Source organism: Sebastes fasciatus, chromosome 16 (assembly GCF_043250625.1).
Source record: "Sebastes fasciatus isolate fSebFas1 chromosome 16, fSebFas1.pri, whole genome shotgun sequence".
In the NCBI taxonomy this organism is placed as follows: Eukaryota; Metazoa; Chordata; class Actinopteri; order Perciformes; family Sebastidae; genus Sebastes; species Sebastes fasciatus.
In genome coordinates, this window is record NC_133810.1 from 309,564 (window position 1) to 326,912 (window position 17,349).

At 26.3% G+C, this 17,349-nt stretch overlaps 1 protein-coding gene across 11 annotated transcripts in view; it reads left to right on the forward strand.

Moving 5' to 3' along the window:
- Window positions 1-3,289: 3,289 nt before the first annotated feature.
- Window positions 3,290-17,349, forward strand: part of oatx (organic anion transporter X) — a 31,039-nt gene continuing 16,979 nt past the window's right edge. For all 11 annotated transcript variants that reach the window (XR_012590470.1, XR_012590471.1, XR_012590468.1 and 8 more), the window contains exon 1: window positions 3,290-3,567. The gene's annotated coding sequence lies outside the window, so the exon portion shown is untranslated. The remainder of the gene's footprint in view (window positions 3,568-17,349) is intronic.

Consider the following 17,349-nt stretch of genomic DNA (forward strand, 5'->3'; position numbering starts at 1 on the left):
ATTATTATATACACACATAATCGATCATCTACATAACTTAATTATGATATTACAACTCACAACATTAAATATACAGCATATACTGTATGTATATAATATAAATATATACTTTAATTGGGGGTATGTTTCATGTATAATAACATTGAAAATGTTTTTTTGACGGACTTTTGTCCTTATTTGTCCTCATCGTCCGTCCCTCTGGATGAATAATCCAGATATCCAAATAAAAGTGATGGTTGAGATGACTCAGCAGGTGACCTTTGCCTCTACAGGCTCACACTGTGTATGAATATCTTACCTGTTGCAGGTCAATAAATCATCTACTCTTATTACAATAACGTTACACTACTTTGTCCCTCAGCGTCCCGGTCATAGGCTCCTTAACGTTTTCATCACCTCAACGTCTCACCACATACCTGCAAAGTGTATATGTACATACATGTATATATACTGTACATGCCTGCATGTACATGTACACTGCTGTTTATAGGTTTTAAACATTATTTATATATTAATATGTTGTCATACAGTATGTTAACGAGCTGGTTATAGGTTTTAAACATTATTTATATATTAATATGTTAACATACAGTATGTGTTAATGAGCTGGTTATAGGTTTTAAACATTCATATATTAATATGTTAACAAAAAGTATGTGTTAATGAGCTGGTTATAGGTTTTTAACATTATTTATATGTTAACCTACAGTATGTGTTAATGAGCCGGTTATAGGTTTTAAACATTATTTATATATTATGTTAACCTACAGTATGTGTTAATGAGCCGGTTATAGGTTTTAAACATTATTTATATATTAATATGTTAACATACAGTATGTGTTAATGAGCCGGTTATAGGTTTTAAACATTATTTATATATTAATATGTTAACATACAGTATGTGTTAATGAGCTGGTTATAGGTTTTAAACATTCATATATTAATATGTTAACAAAAAGTATGTGTTAATGAGCTGGTTATAGGTTTTTAACATTATTTATATGTTAACCTACAGTATGTGTTAATGAGCCGGTTATAGGTTTTAAACATTATTTATATATTATGTTAACCTACAGTATGTGTTAATGAGCCGGTTATAGGTTTTAAACATTATTTATATATTAATATGTTAACATACAGTATGTGTTAATGAGCCGGTTATAGGTTTTAAACATTATTTATATATTAATATGTTAGCATACAGTATGTGTTAATGAGCCGGTTATAGGTTTTAAACATTATTTATATTTAAATATGTAAACATACAGTATGTGTTAATGAGCCGGTTATAGGTTTTAAACATTATTTATATATTAATATGTTAACATACAGTATGTGTTAATGAGCCGGTTATAGGTTTTAAACATTATTTATATATTAATATGTTAACATACAGTATGTGTTAATGAGCCGGTTATAGGTTTTAAACATTATTTATATATTAATATGTTAACATACAGTATGTGTTAATGAGCCGGTTATAGGTTTTAAACATTATTTATATATTAATATGTTAACATACAGTATGTGTTAATGAGCCGGTTATAGGTTTTAAACATTATTTATATATTAATATGTTAACATACAGTGTGTGTTAATGAGCCAGTTCTAGGTTTTAAACATTATTTATATTTAAATATGTAAACATACAGTGTGTGTTAATGAGCCGGTTATAGGTTTTAAACATTTTTTATATATAAATATGTAAACATACAGTATGTGTTAATGAGCCGGTTATAGGTTTTAAACATTATTTATATTTAAATATGTAAACATACATTATGTCTTAATGAGCCGGTTATAGGTTTTAAACATTATTTATATATAAATATGTAAACATACAGTATGTGTTAATGAGCCGGTTATAGGTTTTAAACATTATTTATATATTAATATGTTAACATACAGTATGTGTTAATGAGCCGGTTATAGGTTTTAAACATTATTTATATATTAATATGTTAACATACAGTATGTGTTAATGAGCCGGTTATAGGTTTTAAACATTATTTATATATTAATATGTTAACATACAGTATGTGTTAATGAGCCGGTTATAGGTTTTAAACATTATTTATATTTAAATATGTAAACATACAGTATGTGTTAATGAGCCGGTTATAGGTTTTAAACATTATTTATATTTAAATATGTAAACATACAGTATGTGTTAATGAGCCGGTTATAGGTTTTAAACATTTTTTATATATAAATATGTAAACATACAGTATGTGTTAATGAGCCGGTTATAGGTTTTAAACATTATTTATATTTAAATATGTAAACATACATTATGTCTTAATGAGCCGGTTATAGGTTTTAAACATTATTTATATATAAATATGTAAACATACAGTATGTGTTAATGAGCTAGTTATAGGTTTTAAACATTATTTATATATTAATATGTTGTCATACAGTATTTTTTATAAATGAAATGTATCAGTGAATCTGTTTGTTGTGATTTATACTACTGTTAATATGTTTTTATGTATTGTTGTATGGATGTATTTCTTATTGTATATATGTGTGTGTATTGATGTGTTTTTGTGTACATTTTAACATGTTTATCTGTACATTCAGCGGGCCTCCTCGTCATGTCGTCTGCTCTGTAACCTGCTGAGACGTTTGTTGACTGAATCTCAGTCGGATGAATTCCAGGAGAGAAGATCTTGAGGGACTCAGCGAGGAGCAAGGACACGAAAACAAAGAGAGAGGACGAGTTTTTAACAAGTCACAAAACTCTGCAGGATGAAGCCCAGGAGGCCTGGAAAGGTCTGGAAAGGTCTGGAGGAGGTTTAACAGAGTTTGTGACAGTTTTCCATCAATCATTTGGTCGCTAAAGGTAGTAAAATAATTTGACTTAAAATGTATTGTTTGAAAGAAAATATTCACCATCGAAAATAATTTTATTTAAAAATGATTTAAAATGTTATTTGAGTGTAAAAATTGTTTTGGATAAATTTTCTGTTGATCAACTAATTGAATAATTGTTCATATATATCATCAATAATCTCTCAGATATTTTTAGTGTTAATAACATGAAGATCATACAAGATCAAATCTGTTCACATTAGTATTAATTTATTGATCTTCAAAATGTTTAGACTGAAGCTTTTCGAGAAGGAGAGAGAGAGAGAGAGAGAGAAAGAAAGAGAGAGAAGGAAAGAGGGAGAGGGAAAGAGGGAGAGGGAAAGAGGGAGAGGGAATGACGCTCAACCATTAACTGAAAAACAAATGATTGTTAAAGCCAAGAAAAACAGAGAGAAGGTCAGCTATGTTACGGGGTCTCTCCACCACTAAACAGAGAAAGGACAGCAGAGAGAGACAGACAGACAAAAGACAGAGGACAGACAGAAAGAAGACAGACAGAAACTTTTCTATTCCTCGTTAAAGTTTAGTCGTTTATATTTTCTGCTACTCCACACTTTGTCTCTCCAGCCGTCCATCCGTCCACCAGTCTGACCACCTGTCAACCCGTCCGTCCACTCGTCCAGCTGTCTGTCCACTCAGCCACCCGTTGGTCCACCTGTCCATCTGTCTGGCCCTCCGGGCGTCCGTCAAACTGTAAGTGCATTTACAGAGAAAATCCTCTTTTCAATCTATTTTCATTGAGCTGCAGCTGCAGTAATCCTTTAAGAACTCTCACCAGACTCCATTCAAATATTTCACCTTTTTAGAGTTCACTATAAGACCACTGCTGCTGCTGCTGCACTGCTGTCAACTTACAGTATGTATTATCATCAAGATACTACTAAAATACTACAATGTATATCATAGAGATACTACTAAAATACTACGATGTATTATCATCAAGATACTACAAACATACTACGATGTATTATAATCAAGATACTACTAAAATACTACGATGTATTATAATCAACATACTACTAAAATACTGCGATGTATTATCATCAAGATACTACTAAAATACTACGATGTATTATAATCAAGATACTACTAAAATGCTACGATGTATTATCATCAAGATACTACAAACATACTACGATGTATTATAATCAAGATACTACTAAAATACTACGATGTATTATAATCAAGATACTACTAAAATACTACGATGTATTATAATCAAGATACTACTAAAATACTGCGATGTATATCATAGAGATACTACTAAAATACTACAATGTATTATCATCAAGATACTACTAAAATACTATGATGTATTATCATCAAGATACTACAAAAATACTACGATGTATATCATAGAGATACTACTAAAATACTACGATGTATAACATAGAGATACTACTAAAATACTACGATGTATTATCATCAAGATACTACTAAAATACTACGATGTATATCATAGAGATACTACTAAAATACTACGATGTATTATCATCAAGATACTACAAACATACTACGATGTATTATCATCAAGATACTACTAAAATACTGCGATGTATATCATAGAGATACTACTAAAATACTACGATGTATTATCATCAAGATACTACTAAAATACTACGACGTATTATCATCAAGATACTACTAAAATACTATGATGTATTATCATCAAGATACTACAAAAATACTACGATGTATTATCATCAAGATACTGCAAAAATACTACGATGTATATCATCAAGATACTACAAACATACTACGATGTATTATCATCAAGATACTACTAAAATACTACAATGTATTATCATCAAGATACTACTAAAATACTACGATGTATTATCATCAAGATACTACAAACATACTACGATGTATTATCATCAAGATACTACTAAAATACTACAATGTATTATCATAAAGATACTACTAAAATACTTCGGTGTATTATCATCAAGATACTACAAAAATACTACGATGTATTATCATCAAGATACTACAAAAATACTATGATGTATTATCATCAAGATACTACAAACATACTACGATGTATTATCATCAAGATACTACTAAAATACTAATATGTATTATCATCAAGATACTACTAATATACTACGATGTATATCATAAAGATACTACAAAAATACTACGATGTATTATCATCAAGATACTACTAAAATACTACAATGTATTATCATCAAGATACTACTAAAATACTACGATGTATTATCATCAAGATACTACAAACATACTACGATGTATTATCATCAAGATACTACTAAAATACTACAATGTATTATCATCAAGATACTACTAAAATACTACGATGTATTATCATCAAGATACTACAAACATACTAAGATGTATTATCATCAAGATACTACTAAAATACTACGACGTATTATCATCAAGATACTACTAAAATACTATGATGTATTATCATCAAGATACTACAAACATACTACGATGTATTATAATCAAGATACTACTAAAATACTTCGGTGTATTATCATCAAGATACTACAAAAATACTACGATGTATTATCATCAAGATACTACAAAAATACTAAGATGTATTATCATCAAGATACTACAAACATACTACGATGTATTATCATCAAGATACTACTAAAATAATAATATGTATTATCATCAAGATACTACTAAAATACTACGATGTATATCATAAAGATACTACAAAAATACTACGATGTATTATCATCAAGATACTACTAAAATACTACAATGTATTATCATCAAGATACTACTAAAATACTACGATGTATTATCATCAAGATACTACAAACATACTACGATGTATTATCATCAAGATACTACTAAAATACTACAATGTATTATCATAAAGATACTACTAAAATACTTCGGTGTATTATCATCAAGATACTACAAAAATACTACGACGTATTATCATCAAGATACTACAAAAATACTATGATGTATTATCATCAAGATACTACAAACATACTACGATGTATTATCATCAAGATACTACAAACATACTATGATGTATTATCATCAAGATACTACAAACATACTACGATGTATTATCATCAAGATACTACAAAAATACTATGATGTATTATCATCAAGATACTACAAACATACTATGATGTATTATCATCAAGATACTACTAAAATACTACAATGTATTATCATAAAGATACTACTAAAATACTTCGGTGTATTATCATCAAGATACTACAAACATACTACGATGTATTATCATCAAGATACTACTAAAATACTACAAAGTATTATCATCAAAATACTACTAAAATACTACGATGTATTATCATCAAGATACTACTAAAATACTACGATGTATTATCATCAAGATACTACAAACATACTAAGATGTATTATCATCAAGATACTACTAAAATACTACGACGTATTATCATCAAGATACTACTAAAATACTATGATGTATTATCATCAAGATACTACAAACATACTACGATGTATTATAATCAAGATACTACTAAAGTACTACAATTTATTATCATCAAAATACTACTAAAATACTACGATGTATTATCATCAAGATACTACAAAAATACTACGATGTATTATCATCAAGATACTGCAAAAATACTACGATGTATATCATCAAGATACTACAAACATACTACGATGTATTATCATCAAGATACTACTAAAATACTACAATGTATTATCATCAAGATACTACTAAAATACTACGATGTATTATCATCAAGATACTACAAACATACTACGATGTATTATCATCAAGATACTACTAAAATACTACAATGTATTATCATAAAGATACTACTAAAATACTTCGGTGTATTATCATCAAGATACTACAAAAATACTACGACGTATTATCATCAAGATACTACTAAAATACTATGATGTATTATCATCAAGATACTACAAAAATACTACGATGTATATCATAGAGATACTACTAAAATACTACGATGTATAACATAGAGATACTACTAAAATACTACGATGTATTATCATCAAGATACTACTAAAATACTACGATGTATATCATAGAGATACTACTAAAATACTACGATGTATTATCATCAAGATACTACAAACATACTACGATGTATTATCATCAAGATACTACTAAAATACTGCGATGTATATCATAGAGATACTACTAAAATACTACGATGTATTATCATCAAGATACTACTAAAATACTACGACGTATTATCATCAAGATACTACTAAAATACTATGATGTATTATCATCAAGATACTACAAAAATACTACGATGTATTATCATCAAGATACTGCAAAAATACTACGATGTATATCATCAAGATACTACAAACATACTACGATGTATTATCATCAAGATACTACTAAAATACTACAATGTATTATCATCAAGATACTACTAAAATACTACGATGTATTATCATCAAGATACTACAAACATACTACGATGTATTATCATCAAGATACTACTAAAATACTACAATGTATTATCATAAAGATACTACTAAAATACTTCGGTGTATTATCATCAAGATATTACAAAAATACTACGATGTATTATCATCAAGATACTACAAAAATACTATGATGTATTATCATCAAGATACTACAAACATACTACGATGTATTATCATCAAGATACTACTAAAATACTAATATGTATTATCATCAAGATACTACTAATATACTACGATGTATATCATAAAGATACTACAAAAATACTACGATGTATTATCATCAAGATACTACTAAAATACTACAATGTATTATCATCAAGATACTACTAAAATACTACGATGTATTATCATCAAGATACTACAAACATACTACGATGTATTATCATCAAGATACTACTAAAATACTACAATGTATTATCATCAAGATACTACTAAAATACTACGATGTATTATCATCAAGATACTACTAAAATACTACGATGTATTATCATCAAGATACTACAAACATACTAAGATGTATTATCATCAAGATACTACTAAAATACTACGACGTATTATCATCAAGATACTACTAAAATACTATGATGTATTATCATCAAGATACTACAAACATACTACGATGTATTATAATCAAGATACTACTAAAATACTTCGGTGTATTATCATCAAGATACTACAAAAATACTACGATGTATTATCATCAAGATACTACAAAAATACTAAGATGTATTATCATCAAGATACTACAAACATACTACGATGTATTATCATCAAGATACTACTAAAATAATAATATGTATTATCATCAAGATACTACTAAAATACTACGATGTATATCATAAAGATACTACAAAAATACTACGATGTATTATCATCAAGATACTACTAAAATACTACAATGTATTATCATCAAGATACTACTAAAATACTACGATGTATTATCATCAAGATACTACAAACATACTACGATGTATTATCATCAAGATACTACTAAAATACTACAAAGTATTATCATCAAAATACTACTAAAATACTACGATGTATTATCATCAAGATACTACTAAAATACTACGATGTATTATCATCAAGATACTACAAACATACTAAGATGTATTATCATCAAGATACTACTAAAATACTACGACGTATTATCATCAAGATACTACTAAAATACTATGATGTATTATCATCAAGATACTACAAACATACTACGATGTATTATAATCAAGATACTACTAAAGTACTACAATTTATTATCATCAAAATACTACTAAAATACTACGATGTATTATCATCAAGATACTACAAAAATACTACGATGTATTATCATCAAGATACTGCAAAAATACTACGATGTATATCATCAAGATACTACAAACATACTACGATGTATTATCATCAAGATACTACTAAAATACTACAATGTATTATCATCAAGATACTACTAAAATACTACGATGTATTATCATCAAGATACTACAAACATACTACGATGTATTATCATCAAGATACTACTAAAATACTACAATGTATTATCATAAAGATACTACTAAAATACTTCGGTGTATTATAATCAAGATACTACTAAAATACTGCGATGTATTATAATCAAGATACTACTAAAATACTACGATGTATTATAATCAAGATACTACTAAAATACTACGATGTATTATAATCAAGATACTACTAAAATACTACGATGTATTATAATCAAGATACTACTAAAATACTGCGATGTATATCATAGAGATACTACTAAAATACTACAATGTATTATCATCAAGATACTACTAAAATACTACGACGTATTATCATCAAGATACTACTAAAATACTATGATGTATTATCATCAAGATACTACAAAAATACTACGATGTATATCATAGAGATACTACTAAAATACTACGATGTATAACATAGAGATACTACTAAAATACTACGATGTATTATCATCAAGATACTACTAAAATACTACGATGTATATCATAGAGATACTACTAAAATACTACGATGTATTATCATCAAGATACTACAAACATACTACGATGTATTATCATCAAGATACTACTAAAATACTGCGATGTATATCATAGAGATACTACTAAAATACTACGATGTATTATCATCAAGATACTACTAAAATACTACGACGTATTATCATCAAGATACTACTAAAATACTATGATGTATTATCATCAAGATACTACAAAAATACTACGATGTATTATCATCAAGATACTGCAAAAATACTACGATGTATATCATCAAGATACTACAAACATACTACGATGTATTATCATCAAGATACTACTAAAATACTACAATGTATTATCATCAAGATACTACTAAAATACTACGATGTATTATCATCAAGATACTACAAACATACTACGATGTATTATCATCAAGATACTACTAAAATACTACAATGTATTATCATAAAGATACTACTAAAATACTTCGGTGTATTATCATCAAGATACTACAAAAATACTACGATGTATTATCATCAAGATACTACAAAAATACTATGATGTATTATCATCAAGATACTACAAACATACTACGATGTATTATCATCAAGATACTACTAAAATACTAATATGTATTATCATCAAGATACTACTAATATACTACGATGTATATCATAAAGATACTACAAAAATACTACGATGTATTATCATCAAGATACTACTAAAATACTACAATGTATTATCATCAAGATACTACTAAAATACTACGATGTATTATCATCAAGATACTACAAACATACTACGATGTATTATCATCAAGATACTACTAAAATACTACAATGTATTATCATCAAGATACTACTAAAATACTACGATGTATTATCATCAAGATACTACTAAAATACTACGATGTATTATCATCAAGATACTACAAACATACTAAGATGTATTATCATCAAGATACTACTAAAATACTACGACGTATTATCATCAAGATACTACTAAAATACTATGATGTATTATCATCAAGATACTACAAACATACTACGATGTATTATAATCAAGATACTACTAAAATACTTCGGTGTATTATCATCAAGATACTACAAAAATACTACGATGTATTATCATCAAGATACTACAAAAATACTAAGATGTATTATCATCAAGATACTACAAACATACTACGATGTATTATCATCAAGATACTACTAAAATAATAATATGTATTATCATCAAGATACTACTAAAATACTACGATGTATATCATAAAGATACTACAAAAATACTACGATGTATTATCATCAAGATACTACTAAAATACTACAATGTATTATCATCAAGATACTACTAAAATACTACGATGTATTATCATCAAGATACTACAAACATACTACGATGTATTATCATCAAGATACTACTAAAATACTACGACGTATTATCATCAAAATACTACTAAAATACTACGATGTATTATCATCAAGATACTACTAAAATACTACGATGTATTATCATCAAGATACTACAAACATACTAAGATGTATTATCATCAAGATACTACTAAAATACTACGACGTATTATCATCAAGATACTACTAAAATACTATGATGTATTATCATCAAGATACTACAAACATACTACGATGTATTATAATCAAGATACTACTAAAGTACTACAATTTATTATCATCAAAATACTACTAAAATACTACGATGTATTATCATCAAGATACTACAAAAATACTACGATGTATTATCATCAAGATACTGCAAAAATACTACGATGTATATCATCAAGATACTACAAACATACTACGATGTATTATCATCAAGATACTACTAAAATACTACAATGTATTATCATCAAGATACTACTAAAATACTACGATGTATTATCATCAAGATACTACAAACATACTACGATGTATTATCATCAAGATACTACTAAAATACTACAATGTATTATCATAAAGATACTACTAAAATACTTCGGTGTATTATCATCAAGATACTACAAAAATACTACGACGTATTATCATCAAGATACTACTAAAATACTATGATGTATTATCATCAAGATACTACAAAAATACTACGATGTATATCATAGAGATACTACTAAAATACTACGATGTATAACATAGAGATACTACTAAAATACTACGATGTATTATCATCAAGATACTACTAAAATACTACGATGTATATCATAGAGATACTACTAAAATACTACGATGTATTATCATCAAGATACTACAAACATACTACGATGTATTATCATCAAGATACTACTAAAATACTGCGATGTATATCATAGAGATACTACTAAAATACTACGATGTATTATCATCAAGATACTACTAAAATACTACGACGTATTATCATCAAGATACTACTAAAATACTATGATGTATTATCATCAAGATACTACAAAAATACTACGATGTATTATCATCAAGATACTGCAAAAATACTACGATGTATATCATCAAGATACTACAAACATACTACGATGTATTATCATCAAGATACTACTAAAATACTACAATGTATTATCATCAAGATACTACTAAAATACTACGATGTATTATCATCAAGATACTACAAACATACTACGATGTATTATCATCAAGATACTACTAAAATACTACAATGTATTATCATAAAGATACTACTAAAATACTTCGGTGTATTATCATCAAGATACTACAAAAATACTACGATGTATTATCATCAAGATACTACAAAAATACTATGATGTATTATCATCAAGATACTACAAACATACTACGATGTATTATCATCAAGATACTACTAAAATACTAATATGTATTATCATCAAGATACTACTAATATACTACGATGTATATCATAAAGATACTACAAAAATACTACGATGTATTATCATCAAGATACTACTAAAATACTACAATGTATTATCATCAAGATACTACTAAAATACTACGATGTATTATCATCAAGATACTACAAACATACTACGATGTATTATCATCAAGATACTACTAAAATACTACAATGTATTATCATCAAGATACTACTAAAATACTACGATGTATTATCATCAAGATACTACTAAAATACTACGATGTATTATCATCAAGATACTACAAACATACTAAGATGTATTATCATCAAGATACTACTAAAATACTGCGACGTATTATCATCAAGATACTACTAAAATACTATGATGTATTATCATCAAGATACTACAAACATACTACGATGTATTATAATCAAGATACTACTAAAATACTTCGGTGTATTATCATCAAGATACTACAAAAATACTACGATGTATTATCATCAAGATACTACAAAAATACTAAGATGTATTATCATCAAGATACTACAAACATACTACGATGTATTATCATCAAGATACTACTAAAATAATAATATGTATTATCATCAAGATACTACTAAAATACTACGATGTATATCATAAAGATACTACAAAAATACTACGATGTATTATCATCAAGATACTACTAAAATACTACAATGTATTATCATCAAGATACTACTAAAATACTACGATGTATTATCATCAAGATACTACAAACATACTACGATGTATTATCATCAAGATACTACTAAAATACTATAAAGTATTATCATCAAAATACTACTAAAATACTACGATGTATTATCATCAAGATACTACTAAAATACTACGATGTATTATCATCAAGATACTACAAACATACTAAGATGTATTATCATTAAGATACTACTAAAATACTACGACGTATTATCATCAAGATACTACTAAAATACTATGATGTATTATCATCAAGATACTACAAACATACTACGATGTATTATAATCAAGATACTACTAAAGTACTACAATTTATTATCATCAAAATACTACTAAAATACTACGATGTATTATCATCAAGATACTACAAAAATACTACGATGTATTATCATCAAGATACTGCAAAAATACTACGATGTATATCATCAAGATACTACAAACATACTACGATGTATTATCATCAAGATACTACTAAAATACTACAATGTATTATCATCAAGATACTACTAAAATACTACGATGTATTATCATCAAGATACTACAAACATACTACGATGTATTATCATCAAGATACTACTAAAATACTACAATGTATTATCATAAAGATACTACTAAAATACTTCGGTGTATTATCATCAAGATACTACAAAAATACTACGATGTATTATCATCAAGATACTACAAAAATACTATGATGTATTATCATCAAGATACTACAAACATACTACGATGTATTATCATCAAGATACTACTAAAATACTAAAATGTATTATCATCAAGATACTACTAAAATACTACGATGTATATCATAAAGATACTACAAAAATACTACGATGTATTATCATCAAGATACTACTAAAATACTACAATGTATTATCATCAAGATACTACTAAAATACTACGATGTATTATCATCAAGATACTACAAACATACTACGATGTATTATCATCAAGATACTACTAAAATACTACAATGTATTATCATAAAGATACTACTAAAATACTACGGTGTATTATAAAGATACTACTAAAATACTACAATGTATTATCATCAAGATACTACTAAAATACTACGATGTATTATCATCAAGATACTACAAAACATACTACGATGTATTATCATCAAGATACTACTAAAATACTACAAAGTATTATCATCAAAATACTACTAAAATACTACGATGTATTATCATCAAGATACTACTAAAATACTACGATGTATTATCATCAAGATACTACAAACATACTAAGATGTATTATCATCAAGATACTACTAAAATACTACGACGTATTATCATCAAGATACTACTAAAATACTATGATGTATTATCATCAAGATACTACAAACATACTACGATGTATTATAATCAAGATACTACTAAAGTACTACAATTTATTATCATCAAAATACTACTAAAATACTACGATGTATTATCATCAAGATACTACAAAAATACTACGATGTATTATCATCAAGATACTGCAAAAATACTACGATGTATATCATCAAGATACTACAAACATACTACGATGTATTATCATCAAGATACTACTAAAATACTACAATGTATTATCATCAAGATACTACTAAAATACTACGATGTATTATCATCAAGATACTACAAACATACTACGATGTATTATCATCAAGATACTACTAAAATACTACAATGTATTATCATAAAGATACTACTAAAATACTTCGGTGTATTATCATCAAGATACTACAAAAATACTACGATGTATTATCATCAAGATACTACAAAAATACTATGATGTATTATCATCAAGATACTACAAACATACTACGATGTATTATCATCAAGATACTACTAAAATACTAAAATGTATTATCATCAAGATACTACTAAAATACTACGATGTATATCATAAAGATACTACAAAAATACTACGATGTATTATCATCAAGATACTACTAAAATACTACAATGTATTATCATCAAGATACTACTAAAATACTACGATGTATTATCATCAAGATACTACAAACATACTACGATGTATTATCATCAAGATACTACTAAAATACTACAATGTATTATCATAAAGATACTACTAAAATACTACGGTGTATTATCATCAAGATACTGCAAAAATACTACAATGTATTATCATCAAGATACTACAAAAATACTATGATGTATTATCATCAAGATACTACTAAAATACTAAAATGTATTATCATCAAGATACTACTAAAATACTACGATGTATATCATAAAGATACTACAAAAATACTACGATGTATTATCATCAAGATACTACTAAAATACTACGATGTATTATCATCAAGATACTGCAAAAATACTACGATGTATTATCATCAAGATACTGCAAACATACTACGATTTATTATCATCAAGATACTACTAAAATACTACAATGTATATCATAGAGATACTACTAAAATACTACGATGTATTATCATCAAGATACTACTAAAATACTACAATGTATATCACAGAGATACTACTAAAATACTACAATGTAATATCATCAAGATACTACTAAAATACTACGATGTATATCATAGAGATACTACTAAAATACTACAATGTATTATCATCAAGATACTACTAAAATACTACGATGTATTATCATCAAGATACTACAAACATACTACGATGTATTATCATCAAGATACTACAAAAATACTACGATGTATTATCATCAAGATACTTCAAAAATACTACGATGTATTATCATCAAGATACTGCAAAAATACTATGATGTATTATCATCAAGATACTACTAAAATACTAAAATGTATTTTCATCAAGATACTACTAAAATACTACGATGTATATCATAAAGATACTACAAAAATACTATGATGTATTATCATCAAGATACTACTAAAATACTACGATGTATATCATAAAGATACTACAAAAATACTACAGTGTTTTATCATTAGGATAATACAATAATACTACAGTGTTTTATCATTAGGATAATACAATAATACTACAGTGTTATCATTAGGATAATACAATAATACTACAGTGTTTTATCATTAGCATACTACAATAATACTACTACAGTGTTTTATCATTAGGATACTACAATAATACTACAGTGTTTTATCATTAGGATAATACAATAATACTACAGTGTTTTATCATTAGGATACTACAATAATACTACAGTGTTTTATCATTAGGATAATACAATAATACTACAGTGTTTTATCATTAGGATACTACAATAATACTACAGTGTTTTATCATTAGGATACTACAATAATACTACAGTGTTTTATCATTAGGATACTACAATAATACTACAGTGTTTTATCATTAGGATAATACAATAATACTACAGTGTTTTATCATTAGGATACTACAATAATACTACAGTGTTTTATCATTAGGATATTACAATAATACTACAGTGTTTTATCATTAGGATACTACAATAATACTACAGTGTTTTGTCATTAGGATAATACAATAATACTAGTGTTTTATCATTAGGATAATACAATAATACTACAGTGTTTTATCATTAGGATACTACAATAATACTACAGTGTTTTATCATTAGGATAATACAATAATACTACAGTGTTTTATCATTAGCATACTACAATAATACTACAGTGTTTTATCATTAGGATAATACAATAATACTACAGTGTTTTATCATTAGGATACTACAATAATACTACAGTGTTTTATCATTAGGATAATACAATAATACTACAGTGTTTTATCATTAGGATACTACAATAATACTACAGTGTTTTATCATTAGGATACTACAATAATACTACAGTGTTTTATCATTAGGATACTACAATAATACTACAGTGTTTTATCATTAGGATACTACAATAATACTACAGTGTTTTATCATTAGGATAATACAATAATACTAGTGTTTTATCATTAGGATAATACAATAATACTACAGTGTTTTATCATTAGGATACTACAATAATACTACAGTGTTTTATCATTAGGATAATACAATAATACTACAGTGTTTTATCATTAGCATACTACAATAATACTACAGTGTTTTATCATTAGGATAATACAATAATACTACAGTGTTTTATCATTAGGATACTACAATAATACTACAGTGTTTTATCATTAGCATACTACAATAATACTACTACAGTGTTTTATCATTAGTATACTACAATAATACTACAGTGTTTTATCATTAGGATAATACAATAATACTACAGTGTTTTATCATTAGGATACTATAATAATACTACAGTGTTTTATCATTAGGATACTACAATAATACTACAGTGTTTTATCATTAGGATAATACAATAATACTACAGTGTTTTATCATTAGGATACTACAATAATACTACAGTGTTTTATCATTTGGATACTACAATAATACTACAGTGTTTTATCATTAGGATACTACAATAATACTACAGTGTTTTATCATTAGGATAATACAATAATACTACAGTGTTATCATTAG